This window comes from Trichechus manatus, unplaced genomic scaffold (genome assembly GCF_000243295.1).
Source record: "Trichechus manatus latirostris isolate Lorelei unplaced genomic scaffold, TriManLat1.0 scaffold00091, whole genome shotgun sequence".
NCBI classification, from domain to species: Eukaryota; Metazoa; Chordata; class Mammalia; order Sirenia; family Trichechidae; genus Trichechus; species Trichechus manatus.
In genome coordinates this window covers 7,019,078-7,034,292 of record NW_004444027.1, presented here as the reverse complement: position 1 = coordinate 7,034,292, position 15,215 = coordinate 7,019,078, and the positions used below count along the sequence as shown (strand labels likewise).

Sequence of the window (15,215 nt, the reverse complement as noted above, 5' to 3'; positions counted from 1 at the left end):
CAGGACCATTGTGTACCAGTCAAGCCCTTATTTTATACTGTCTACAATGGCTACCTCAGGAGATCCTAATACAGTCAAAAAGAAGGTGGTCTTGTGCTCCACTCCACCCCCCACCCCAAACCCATAACCAGCAACACAAACTCAAGGTAAAAACGAGCACAGTGCTTTTTGTTTCTCAACTATGAGGGAAAAAATTCTCTTAATCAAGTAAGACTCAAGAAGAGAATAATGTGGTTTAGTCCTTCAGTAAATACTTAATGAGTGGCCATTATCTACCAGTCCTTGTGCTAGACATTGCTGCTAGGATTAAAAGAGATACCAGGTGAAAGCATTTGGTAAACTATCAAGAGATATACATATATCAGTTATTCTTACACTACTCCTCCCCACTACACTACGAATTCCTTACAGGTGGAAATTTTATCTTTATACCCCCTACATCCTACATGGTGATTGGCACAGAGTAGGCCCTCTGGGAATATTTATGGAATTACTTCAGCAGTGCATACCTGAAACATTCCTCATTTCCATTCTATCAGCCACCACCCCTGGCACAGGCCTTGGCCACCACAATAGCCTCCAAGCTCATCTTCCTGACTCATGTGACTTTTATCTCCTCTTTAGAATATGAACCTATACTTTCTTTTTTATATTAGAGAACAACTGCATGGAATACAGTAAGGCCACTAAGTTTAATGCTCACTTACATCTAGAGTCAAGAGATGTATTATGCCTGTGAGTCTTTTTTGTTAGTGAACAAAAGCTAAGGAAAAATATATACATAAATAATTACACTAGAGAATACAGGAAGTGAACTGATTGGCCACTTTAAAATACACTGCCCCCATCAAACTTACTTTCAAAGAGCCATGTTGGCTTAAGGATGTGGAATTGGCCTTCTCTTCCTCCTCTTTCTCACAAAAGAAAATGAAGGGAAGAAAAAATTCCTCACAATCAGGCCACAGCCTTTTACATTACAGCCACATCTTTGAAGGGTCAGTGACACTTGCTTTGACATATGTAAAATCTAGCCTGTGAGCAGTAGTTTAATCTTCCCTATTTAATTTTTTCCTCACAGCATTTGAATTGCTTATTTTACACATCTGCCAGAAGACTTGAACAACTGAAGCTTTTTGGCCAGTAAGATGCAGCAATCTAAACAGTGATAAAACAAAATTCTTATAACTAAATGAACTACAACTAATTTCCTGATTTTTTATAATAACATTCTATAATATATATATTGTGCAATAAAAGTTAACATACTTTAATCTATGGAAAGAAATCTATTGGCAGTACTACTCTTTTCTAGCTAGACTTTTGTACTTCTATTTTAAGTCTATTCCCTCCTCCATCCATTTATGTGGCTTCCTTCCCTGTTGCCCAAAATAACTTCATCAATAGAACATTAACATATTTCAGTGGGTGCTCATTAAACATTTGTTGAATAAATGAGTAAATAATTATAAAATATTGGGCTAAGCCCCCTTGAGAGGTTCACAAATTGTTTACAGAATAAGGTGTTTGTATGTTCACGTATATACATGTAAATGGAATTTAATTACAGCTATCTAGTAGTTAAATACTAATCCATATCTGTCTTAATAATTCTACTTCAAAATATTATACATTTCAAACTACAATGAATATATGCTGAAATAGAGTTCACTTACAATCAAACCACTAGTATTTATATACTTTAAAATAAGATTTGAAATATTAATACTCATGTGGAAATAATTAAAAATCCTATAGGTCAATGTGTTTGTTAAACAGAAGGTCTAAAAGTAAAGACACATGCATTATGTTAAACCTGAATGTATATTTTTTAAAAAATGTAATCCACACAATTTCTTAAACATATCTTTAAAAATTGTTGTACAAAGGAGTGTTTATTACACCAGTTAACAAGAAGTATCTTAACAGGGGACTTTATCATTTTAAGGTATGTAACAAGTAGGCCACAGAGAATGTATTGCTAAGAAATTTCATGTGATATAACAGTTGATATTTATCAAATCTTAAGTCTAATAAAACTATCAAATATAGTTTTACCAGTACTGAGAAATTTAACATTTCTTAAAGTATCGTCTTCATTTTTTAATTCATCTACTCTTTATTATAGTGTTAGAAAACTAGTTCGCTGCAAACAAGTTAAAAAAATAAGCCAGTAAAGATTCTTTTAACTTTAAGGAAAAAAAAAGATCTTAAATAAATTAAAGAAGTTATATACTTTGCAAACCAAAATTAGAAGAGGTTACGTTAAATCTTCAAGAAGTAAATTAAATATAAATTGGTAATAAGACGGACAATATTAAAATGTAGCTCTTATTTAAACTTATTTACTGAACTTTCTTTTTGTTTCATGTATTGTTGGTTTTTAGTACAGGCATGAATGATTCTGTGATTATTCAAAAAAGAAGACTGCAGTCATGCAAACATTTCTTTTCCAGAGACTATCAGCATGTCTTTTATGTCTTGCCATACACTTTAGGATTATTAGCGAGGTAGTGTATAAAGAAGCTTATAAAACAAACGTTGTCATTTTGGCAATCCACATAAACATAAAAGTAATTTCATTTTACTAAAGATCAAAATGTTGATTAGTAAAAAAGTTGAAAACATATTAGCTTAACTATTCAAACACCTGTATTAGATTTCATATTAAATCATATTTGTATATTAAATGCCATTCTCAGAATTGCCAATGTGTCACTCTAATTCTATAAAAACCATCTTAAACAATTGACAATTTTAAAGCGCAAAATAATATAAACTATAAACAAAAAATCTTTCCTTTTTTTGTCAAAGGATTAACAAATTAATGATTAGATACTCAAAACAAAAGCAAAGATCCTGGAACAGTCTTTTATACTATAAATATATATATATATATATATATAGTACTTATGTAAATATATACGATCTTCTATTCTTTCAATGTATAAAATAAAAAGAAGATATACTGTTATTAGGAGTCATAACCTAATCCTACAACTCAAACTCTCTTTTTTAAAATTAGAATACTTACTAGCAAGGAGGGAGGTTCACAAAAATACGTGGCTTACACTTAACCTTTCCTACAATAATGCTGATTTTAAGAGCAGAACTATCACAATCCAACCATAGCCAGGCCTGATAGGAAGTATTTATTATTAAGAAATTAGATATAAAGTATATATCTAACTAAAACACCAGGTAGTTTTAAAAACAAAATTGATGAACTTTCCAGATTTTCCTTCTGCTTAAAACATTTTGAGAGCCAGGCTACAGTAATCGTTTAATTATAAAAATCTAATCAACTAAAAATAATGGAATTTTTCTCCTAGTATTTCAAATACAGCTCATTACTTCTTATCCTCAAGAAACATTTAGATGTCTATTCTTTACCATTCTCAGCCATTCTACCACATCACGAAAATTACCTTATATCATTTCCTTCTCACAATGAGAATTCACTAATCGCACACATCTTTTAGACATAGACACCTACCCACGACACCTACCCACCCACCTCCCCACCCCATCCAAAAATGATTCACAGCAAAGATACACAAAAAAAATAATGATCAAGCTCACATTTCTTGTTTGCCCTTCAAGCGAAGGCTGGGTGTCTTCAGCTTGCCTTTCTGGTCTTCAGTGTTGTCACTAATTGCTGGGGGATGTAGTTTAGGACAGCATGAAGCAGCAGAAATAAAAGCTGTTGCTTTAAGAAAAGGTTTTCTTAAACACATGGATAGAACAACTTTTACTCTGACTTCTTGGCTGGGTTGCATAAAATCTTAGAAAGGGTCCTTGAAAAGTTAATATCTATAAATGGGAAAAAATAAAATCTAAAAACTTACGTTCTGAACACATTCCGAAGGATGTCTGATTTGGTTTGAAAGCTGGTTTGTATTGATGAACAAACTTTATTTTGTAAAAACTTAATATCCTCTCTAATTAAAATTTGCCTTGCCATCTTCTAAATTAGTGCTGTCCCTCATGGTATAATCATACATGCAAAAAATCAAATACTGTATTTCCCAAATGCATGGACACTGTGGAAGCTTCATTTTTAAAAAAGCCTTTTATTTCCCTTAACACTGGTGACTAAACATCATTGTATGTACAACACTTTCAAATAGCCCTAGAGACTTAAAAAACCTTCTGAGTTTGAAAACCAAAAAGTTCTGAGTTTGTCTGTACCCCAGGACGGTTTTCTTTCCTGAAGCTCAAGCTGAGGAAGCAGACAAAAGAAGCTGATTTGACTGAGCTGTGCCAAGTCTTGCCTTTTTTTTCTTTCCTCAGCTCTGCCTCTCCCTCTGCCCCACTCTTTCTCTCTCTTTCTCACACACTAACTCTTTTGCTCCCAGTATGGCAAACTTCCGAGCAGTCTTGGCAGAGGTCCAGCCTGTGCCAGTTTGTCTGAATTCTTGCTTCCAAAAGATGTCCTTTACGGATCAATTAACACATTTGAAAACAGGAAACTGTGGTACGGTACCCAAATCCTGGCACCAACAGCATCGACTTCTGCCAAATCACCTTACAGATTTCATGGTGTCCTATCTTTCATAATCATTACTAACATGTTCCCGGAGCAATAATGGAGTACTGGAAGCCACTCGCTGCTCAGAAAAAGGAATCTGTTCCCTAGAAATGTCCATATGCGACATATGTACAATGCAGTAAATCAAAATTCTCCTGTGAGAAGAGATGTATGTAACTTTAATAAACAGCACATACTGTATTTCTTTTTATAATACTTACTTTTCCTTGTCCTGCTGCAAAGAATCTCCCTTTCTCTACCACTACATACTTGGTTATTACCTGCATTCTTTGATTTATTAAGTCAGTGTTTACAAAGCACCTGCTATGTGCAAAATAAAGGGTTAGACAATGACAATAAGCACTTTCACACTCCTTAACTCATACATTCCTCACCCAACCTTTGGAGGAAGGACAGGTATTATTTTACTTTATAGATAAGAATACTGACATCAGAAGTTTTATGGCTTGTCCAGACCAGCAGACACATATCTAGGATACAGAAAACTGAAGCAGCTATCTCAGGGTGCATTATTTAATAAATTCAGGGAGACAGAATGAACATAGTTGGCCTCATATATCCAACTACCTACTTAATATTTTTCTTGAATGGCTAAGAGACACCTCAAAGTCAACTTGGCTAAACCAAAACTCTTGATTTTCCTTAAAAAGTCCATTCCTCTTTCAGCCTCCCATTAAACGGTAGCACCAAACACCTAATTACTCAACCTGAAAATCCAAGCGTCATCCTCGATTCATCCCTAATCACCCATTAGAATGGCTATAAGAAAAAAGACACACAATACCAAGTGTTGCCGACAACGTAGAGAAACTAGAACCCTCAAACAATGCTTTTAAAGTTAAACCTACAGTTACCATAGGACTCAGCAATTTCCACTCCTAGTTACCCAAGAGAAATGAAAACATATATTCATACAAAGGCATGCGTGTGAAGTTCATAGCAGCATTATTCATAATAGCCCAAAACTGAAAATCTAAATATCCACCACGTGGTAAATGGATAAACAAAATGTGATTTATCCGTTGCTACTAAACAATAAAAAGGAACACACCACTAACACTTGCAACAACATGGATGAACCTCAGAAACATTTTGCTAAGTGAAGGAAGCCAGACATAAAAGACTACATATTGTATAATTTAATTTACCTAAAATTTCTTTAAAAAGGCAAAACTATAAAGGCAGAAAGCAGATCAATTTTTGCCTGGGGCTGACAGTGGGAGAGGGGAATGACTACAAATGGCAAGAGAGAATTTTTTAGAGTGATGAAAGTGTTGTAAAACTGAACTGTTGTGATGGTTCACAACCGTATAAATTTAATTAAAATGATCTAGCAGTACAGCTAAAATAGGTCAATTTTGTGGTATACAAATTATACCTCAATCCAGAGACAGCAATTAGAATAAAATATTTAGTAATATTTATTATATCCAAGGCACTGTATTGGGCCCTAATAAGAGTATAACTAATATCACCCCCCATCCTAAAGGATCTCCCAGTCTTTTTCTTTCAGTTGAAGAAACAAGACATATACATGGAAATAATACATATTGTATACCAAAAAAAGGATCACTAAGTAAATGGAGCAGACGATGAGCATGCCAAAGTCTAGAGGAAGGAGACTAGAGCCAAGGTATGTATGGGAGGTCTTGCAGAGGATGGCAGTTTTGAATCAGGCTTTTAAGGATGAGTGAAAATTGGAAAAGTGTAGAGGAACTGGGAGGGCAGTCTTGAGAAAAAAAAAATCAGGAATGCTCAGGACATGTCAGTAATCAATGGGGCAGTCTGGCTACAATAGAGGCCCATGAGGAGAGCAGAAAGTATGTCAGGCCAGCTGAAGACTGTGAAGGCCTGAAGAATGTGCTCTCTGAGGGGGCTTCCTCCAACTTCAGGCACTTGTGGACCATGTTCATGTTTTTGCCATGTATCAAGCTATGGTATGATATATTTAATATTTACTTAGTATTTTAAACTCACCTTTTTAAACCTAGATTAATTTTTAAAAGACATTTATATTACAACTATAAACAGAAAATCAGCATCATTTGCCAGAAATAGAAAAACACTGTCAAAATGGCTGTTATTAAATTCTCAAAGCCTATAGCTGTCTCTGGCCATCTTATCAGGAGGGACCAGTCCCTGGAGAAGGACACCATGCTTGGTAAAGCAGAAGGTCAGCAGAAAAGAGGAAGACCCTCAATGAGATGGACTGACACCGTGGCTGCAACAATGGGCTCAAGCTTAACAACGATGGTGTGATGGCATGGGACCAGGCAGTGTTTTGTTCTATTGTACATGGGGTCGCTATGAGTTGGAACTGACTCAACAGCACCTAATAATAACAGCATAGCTGTTTCTAAGCTTGAGGCCTATCTCTACGAAAAACAGAGATTATTATCAAGTGTTGGAAAATGGTTAAAAACATTCTAGTACCAAGCTGTCACTGCTATCTTGATATAATCAGCAGAGCTGAAAGACAGTTGAAAAAAAGGAATAGTTTTCTCACTATGTGATTCTGTTATTTAATTCCAGGCCCTTGAGCCAGCTAATAACATCTTGTGTTATGAGTCCCATACTTTGGAAAATGCTGGTCTACAGCAAATCCTAAAAGAGGGGGTGGTAATAATTATAACAATAACTAATATTTATTTAGCACTTACTATGTGTCAAACGCTTGTTGTAAACACTTCTCATTTTATTTCATTTAATCCTCATAACAATAATATTGTTGTCATTGTTAGTTGCCTTCGGCTCTGACTCATGGTGACCCTATGAATGACAGAACAAAACACTGCCTTGTCCTGAGCCACCTTCATGATCATTGGTACCTAACAATAATACCCACCTCATAAGGGTATTATCTGTCCGATTTTTCAAACTAGAAAACTGAGGCATAGGAAGTTTAATTAACTTACCCAAGATCATACAGTTAATAAATGGCAAAGCTGGGGCTGAACTCAGGCAGACTCTCTCTCTCCAGTCTGTGTACCTAACAAGTACAATTGAGCTGCTTCTCAGGTGAAATGATGTTTTAGGAAGATTTATCTGGCTATGATTTGTTTGATGAACTGAATGAAGGAGAGACCAGAATACTATTGCAACAATCCAGGTATCAAATCCCATGAGCTAGCTGAACCTGGAAGGGTTAACTGTCACTTGCTGTGGGCAGCAGAGGGCAGCAAAGAGCTGTGGAGCAAGAGCTGGTCCCTTGCCCATTCTGGCCCGTCAGAGATGCAAAGCCTGCACAGGGAAGAGAAGAGCTGACAACACCACTGTATATAAGAGGTCAAAATAAGTCAGATTGAAATCAGATCTTGGAAGTCAGGACAAACCCCAGAGAGAAGGAGGAGTGCCAAAGGAGTAGTGTCCCTGAGCAGAAAGCGAGTTGAAACACTTGGTGTACCCTCTGGGTTCCTGAATGGCCATGAAAGATCCTCTTACAATCTGACACTGCCAAAGTTCTTCTACATTCCACTTCCAAAACATAATATTGATATAATGACCTCCTTTTTATTTGCAAATGGATCTCAGATCTTTCAAGAGTACAAAATTGGGCTGTGGATTAGCCTAAATTTCCTCTTTAAAATTCAAAATATTCACTTGGGACTGGTATCTAATTCTTAGAGAAAGTATTTTAAAATTAAAATGATGAAATACACGTAAATGCTATTTCCAAGCTTCTGACAGGTCTGAAACATTCTGAATACAGACACCATTAATCCACAGACATCAAAATTGTTTTGTTACCTTAAATCTCCCAAAATCATTGTTTGAAGAAGAAAAATGGGATAGTAGATAAAACTGTCAGAGTAAGAAAGAAAGAAAACCTCCTCTAAGATAATTTCCTTTGTATTATTTTAAAAGAAAAACTCAAAAATTAAAAGCAAAAATAATTGATCTGGAACTGCCCAAGTTGATACTTAACTCAGATTTTGTTAGATAAGTAGAAAAATTAGACATCGGAGGTTTGTGATTTACTGTTAGAAAAATGTGTGATTTCTTATTCCCAGGAGAAAAGCTTTAAGAACATCAATAGATTCTCTGGATATAAAATATTTTTCCATTATTGTGAGTAAATTCTATTTGGATCAAAATCAGATTAAATTTCCCTTAAAATACCCAAGAGATTTTAAAATACAAAGAAATGTGTCACATATCCAAAAACAATATTTCATCCTAATACCCCCTTGGAAATCTCTCCCCATTAGAATAATTATCCAGAAAACAAAATTAACCTGAGTTTTAGATTTTTACTAAATTCAAAATAACTTGTTAGATTGTCATTTGCTGATGCTAAAATGAAATTTATAATCTTTGATGCACTTTAAAAATTCCTGAAAATATGACTATACACCTCTGTTTTTAATTTGGAAAAATAATGTATCTGAATCGGTGATAAGCTGGATAGGAATCACAATTTTATTTAAATGCTGCAAATACAACAAAGAATGTAGATACAGTTAAGCAGTTTCAAATTCTTGACAAATTCACCCTCTCGTCAGTGTCAAAAGGTTCATGACTTATTCTCCGATTATCTCATATATATTGCCTTCCTGACTAGACTATAAGCTCCTTAGAAACAAACATTATTAACTTTTTTAACCATCTCATTAGCACAGCACTGAGCACATCTATTTGTTCAATAAATAGTTTACTGAATTCCTACTGTGTTCAGGGCACCTTCGTCAGTGCTTCAGGGATAAGATGATGACACAACACAGTCCTTATCTTTAAAGATTTTACTGTCTAGTGGGGCAGAGGTGGTGGGAGATAAAACACATACATGGGACAAGAATAGGGGAGTCCTCAAACACTCTGGAGGGGAGATTAGAAGAAAAGGGTCCTCCAAATCCAGTCACTCCTCACCATCCCTTCTCCCCATCTCTCTCCTAGTTAGTCTGGAAGCTCCAATGTTACAAAATCTAATTCAGGTCCATGAATTAAAAGTCTACTGTCCTTGTTTGAAAATAAAACTTGATAAAGTTTTTGAAATAGAAGGTGAGACCTTCACAGCACGGATATTAGCTAGAACTGATGCCAAAAAGAAATGCTAGATCTGTTTTGTGTGAGAAAAGAAAATTAACATTTTCTTCGAAGGGGATGAGAAGGGTGGGGCCACAGGTGGGAAGGGAAGTGGAACCTGAAAGGTTATAAGGCTTTGCCCTATGTGTTGTGAAGGGCCAGGGAGAAACCCATGAATGAAGGGCTGGGCAAAAGGTGCTTGGGAGCAGGAATTTCTGAAGTAAGATTTTAACTTGTTTGCTGCATGTTGTGTGACTCCTCCTCCATCAACCTGACCCCAATCTTTGGTGAAATTTATGACATTCTCAGACGTGTTGTGAGTGGGGTTTTGGTAGAAAATCCTAACGGGGTCAGTTCAGTGTGAAAAAGAGATAGTATCTGTGGATGCGGGACCCTAGAGGCAGAGATAACCAGGAAAACATAATCACCCTCCCCCCACACTCAGGAATTTACAGAAATCTTACGGGTAGATTTGGACTTCCACAGTATGGAATTGGGGTTTAAGCCAAAGACCAGGAAGTCCCAAATGGCAAGTGCCACATTCAGACTGCTGATGGATGTCAGCCGCTTCAGAGGAACATCTCACCTCGTCCACATTAATTCAAGCAGAGTAGTCATGTTTTGCCCTCTCATACCCTTCCTCCTAATCAACCTCTACTGGCAGTGACTCTGGGATTGCCTTCAGACTGAATCTGGTGTGCAGCCCTGACTAGACCTGCCACCTCCTGTTGTATTGACCTGGTATATAGCCTCATCCTGCCCTCAGCACTACTTCTGCCTCAGTTTGTGTTGTGACATCTTGCCCAAGCATCTCCCCAGCAACCAACCTCAGCCTGCCTGTTTTGCATTTACTACTTCCCTTTCTCCACCTGTCAGTTTGTCATACTGTGCTGGCTTGGGTGTTGCTGTGATACTGGAAGCCTTGCCACTGGTATTTCAAAAGCAGCAGGGTCACCCTTCGTAGACAGGTTTCAGCTGAACATTCAGACTAAGACAGACTAGGAAGAAGGACCTGGTAGTCTATTTCTGAAAAATATTGACCAGTGAAAACCTTACGAATAGCGGTGGAACATTGTCTGATATAGTGCCAGAAGATGAGCCCCTCAGGTGGGAAGGCACTCAAAATACGACTGGGGAAGAGCTGCCTCCTCAAAGTAGAGTTGATCTTAATGACATGGATGGAAGAAAGTTCTCAGGACGTTCATATACTGATGTGGTACAACTCAAAATGAGAAGAAACAGCTGCAAACATCCATTAATAATAGGAACGTGGAGGGGGACCTCATACCATCAAGAAAGCAGTGCCGGGAGCAGAGCACGTCCTCTGGACTGGGGTCCCTGAGCAGACAAGCTCCTAGTCCAGAGGAACACCGAAGAGAAGAAGGCTGACAGAGACAGAAAGCCTTCCCCTGGAGCTGACTCCCTAAATTTGGACTTTTAGCCTACTTTGACTGTGACGAAATAAACTTCTCTTCATTAAAACCATCCACTTGTGGTATTTATGTTACAGCAGCACTAGATGACTAAGACAGAATTTGGTACCAGGAGTGGGGTGCTGCTCTAACAGATACCAAAAATGTGGAAGCAGTTTTAAAACTGTTAATGGATAGACGTGCAGCAGTGACAGAGGACCAGCAGCGGCAGAGAACCTGCAGCAGCAGAGAAACGGCAGTGGCAGAGAACCAAAAGCAGCAGAACCAGGAGACCAGTGCGAGACAGCACTGGAGGCAACCCACGAAGCGAAAGAGCTGAGTGCCTGTGCGCAGGAAGCTTCCTGGCAGAGTGGGGTGCCTCTGGGTACTTAACGGTGGAGCTAGGCTTGCCGACCCATGGAGCAAGGAAGCTGAGTGCCTGTGTGCAGGAGGCTTCCTGGCGGAGTGGGGTGCCTCCAGGCACTTACCGGTGGAGCTACAGAGCTTTGGAACACTTGCCCCAGCAAGGCAGATGTGGGCGTGAGGCCCGAAGGCCAAGAGGCCATAGAAAACAGAAGCAGAAGCTGAAGAGACAAGGGACACAAGAAGCCGAGCTGCCTCAGTCTCAAAAGGCTGTCAGCTTGTTGGAAGAGGTCAGCACTCCGCGGAAGGACCTACCTCCCTTACTCCTCAAGTTGAATGAGAGGCCTGCCTAGTGCCTGGACTACCTGGGTGTTTCCTATCGTCTGACCCCCAGGCTCCTCAAATTCTGGAAACGAGCTGGATTTGTTCCTGTGTATCTGAGACAGACCCCGAACGACCTGAAAAGAGAACACTCCTGCATCGTGCTGAATACACTTACCGAAGAGGATGAGACTGACCAGGGAGACTAGCTCTCAGCCTTTGGGAAAGATTTCCAAAGGCTGTTCCTGGGCTTGATCTCTTACCAGTTCAGCACCTTCTCTACTCCACTGGCTCTGAACATCATTCAGAACAAGAACATAAGGAAACCAGCCCAGCCAGCCCTAAGGGGGGAGGAGCTGGAAGCGCTCTTCCTCTGCTACGACCTGAAGAGGCTGGAGATGTATTCACAGAACATGGTGGACTATCATCTCATCATGGACATGATCCCAGCCATCTCCCAGATGTACTTCCTGAACCAGCTGGGGGACCTGTCCCTGTCTGCTGCCCAGTCGGCCCTTCTGTTGGGGATTGGCCTGCAGCATAAGTCTGTGGACCAGCTGGAAAAGGAGATCGACCTGCCTTCGGGCCAGCTGATGGGACTTTTCAACCGGATCATCCGCAAAGTTGTGATGCTCTTCAGTGAAGTGCAGGAAAAGGCCACTGAGGAGCAGATGGTGGCCGTGAAGGATGTGGTTATGGAGCCAACAATGAAGACACTGAGTGAAGACCTGGATGAAGCAGCAAAGGAGTTTCAGGAGAAACATAAGAAGTAGGAAAACTGAAGAACATGGACCTCTCTCAATATATAATCCATGGGGATGACAAACAGTGGAATGAAGTTTTGAACAAAGCTGGGCAGAATGCCTCCATCGTCAGACTGAAGAGTGACAAGAAAAGAAGTTGGAAGCCAAACAAGAACCCAAAAAGAACAAAAAGTTGAAGAAAAACAGAGATATGAAGAACAAAAAAGATATGAAACTGAAGCAGAGGAAATATAGAGATAAATGTGGACCTCAGTCGGCATACTCCTAAGGAGACAGCCTAGCTTCCTGAACCGTCCCTGGCTGGACTGGGTGGTGGCTTGATGGTTCAGAGCAGCCAGGGCCCCCATCAAACCAGGAAGCTGGCCATGAATTCAGTCTATGGGCACATCCTTGGGTGGGCTGAGCTCAGCTTAAAGCTAAGTCACTCCCAGGGGGAGGGGTCTGCTCAGGACTCAGTGGGTTGGGCACACCCCTCTGGCACTGCCAAGGATCCGTCTCTCCTCTCCTACCATTGGCACCATTAGTTCATATTTTGCTCCAGGCCCAGCTTTTCTGGCTCGTTCCCACACATGTGGAAACCATGCCAACCACTGTCCCTCCTCATGCCCTTAAGTACACAGCTTTCTGGTGACGCTCAGGGGGCTGCTGATGGACCACTGGGTCTCTTGTCATAGACTTGTCCAAACTGACCCTGCAGCCTGCAGCAGCAGCAGCTCCTCTGCCAGGTGGTCATGCGGCCACTGTTCCATGCACATGGTCTGCCTATGCTGTGTCCATACACTCCTGGTTCCAGAGGGCCGCTAACCCGTGTCCCAGCCTTAATTTAAGTAGGCTGTGACATCTGAGTCCCCAAGACCTCTGACTTCATCAGCTTGGAAACAAATACCGGGAAAGTCCCCTTTAGCTAGCAGGGCTGAAGGAGAGATATAGAATCTATTTTTAATAAACAGCATCCAAGAAAGGCCAAAAATAAAAAAGGAACGTGGAATGTACGAAGTATGAATCTAGGAAAATTGGAAGTCATCAAAAATGAAATGGAACACATAAACATCAATATCCTAGGCATTAGGAAGCTGAAATGGACCGGTATTAGCCATTGTGAATCAGACAATCATACAGTCTCCTATGCCAGGAATGACAAATTGAAGAGGAATGGTGTTGCATTCATCAACACAAAGAACATTTCAAGATCTATCCTGAAGTACAATGCTGTCAGTGATAGGATAATATCCATATGCCTACAAGGAAAACCAATTAATACGACTATTACTCAAATTTACACACTAACCATTGAGGCCAAAAATGAAGAAATTAAAGATTTTTACAAACTTCTGCAGTCTGAAATTGCTCAAATATGCAATCAAGATGAATTGATAATTACCAGCAATTGGAATGTTAAAGTTAGAAACAAAGAAAAAGGATGTGTAGTTGGAAAATATGGCCTTAGTGATAGAAATGATGCTGGAGATGGCATGATAGAATTTTGCAAGACCAACAACTTCTTCACAGCAAATACCTTTTTTCAACAACATAAACAGCGACTATACATGTGGACCTCGCCACATGGAATATGCAGGAATCAAATCGACTGCATTTGTGAAAGAGACAATGCAAAAACTTAGTATCAGTCAGAATAAGACCAGGGGCCAACTATGGAACAGACCATCAACTGATAATATGCAAGTTCAAGCAGAACTTGAGATATACCTTGAGTATATCCCACCTGAATTTAGAGACCATCTCAAGGACAGATTTCACACATTGAACACTAATGACCGAAGACCAGACGAGTTGTAGAATGACATCAAGGACAATACATATAAAGAAAGCAAGAAGTCATTAAAAAGAGAGGAAAGAAAGAAAAGACAAAATGGATGTCAGAATAGACTCTGAAACTTGCTCTTGAATATAGAGTAGCTAAAGCAAAAGGAAGAAATGATGAAGTAAAAGAGCTAAACAGATGATTTCAAAGGCCAGCTAGAGAAGACAAAGTATTATAATGAAATGTGCAAAGAGCTGGAGATAGTAAACCAAAAGGGAAGAACACGCTCAGCATTTCTCAAGATGAAAGAAGTGAAGAAAAAATTCAAGCCTCGAGTTGCAATACTGAAGAATTATACAGGGAAAATATTGAACGACACAGGAAACATCAAAAGAACATGGAAGGAATACACAGAGTCACTGTACCAAAAAGAATTGGTTGACGTTCAAGCATTTCAGGAGTTAGCATATGCTTAAGAACTGATGGTACTGAAGGAAGAAGTCCAAGCTACGCTAAAGGCACTGGTGAAAACCAAGGCTCCAGGAATTGACTGAATACCAACTGAGATGTTTCGACAAACGGATGCAGCACTGGAAGCACTCACTCATCTATGCCAAGAAATTTGGAAGAAAGCTACCAGGTCAACCCACTGAAAGAGATAAATATTTCTACCCATTCAAAAGAAAGGTGATCCAACAGAATGCAGAAAGTATCGAACAATATTATTAATCTCACAAGCAAGTAAAATTCTGCTGAAGATCATTCAAAAGCAGATGCAGCAGTACCTCAACAAGGAACTGCCAGAAATTCAAGCCAGATTCAGAAGAGAACGTGGAACAAGGGATATCATTACTGATATCAGATGGATCCTGACTGAAAGCACAGAATACCAGAAAGATGTTTACCTGTGTTTTTTGTTTTTTTTTATTTTTTATTTTATTGTACTTCAGGTGAAGGCTTACAGAACAAATAGTTTCTCATGAAACAGTAGTACACATGTTGTTTTATGACATTGGTTAACA

General features: G+C 39.0%; 1 protein-coding gene and 1 pseudogene across 4 annotated transcripts in view; one reads left to right on the top strand and one right to left on the bottom strand.

Annotated features, from left to right (window-relative positions):
• Positions 1–15,215, bottom strand: part of MSRA (methionine sulfoxide reductase A) — a 798,651-nt gene that overhangs the window by 747,556 nt on the left and 35,880 nt on the right. The gene's annotated exons all lie outside the window — the stretch shown is intronic.
• Positions 11,534–12,640, top strand: LOC101345224 (RNA cytidine acetyltransferase pseudogene; annotated as a pseudogene).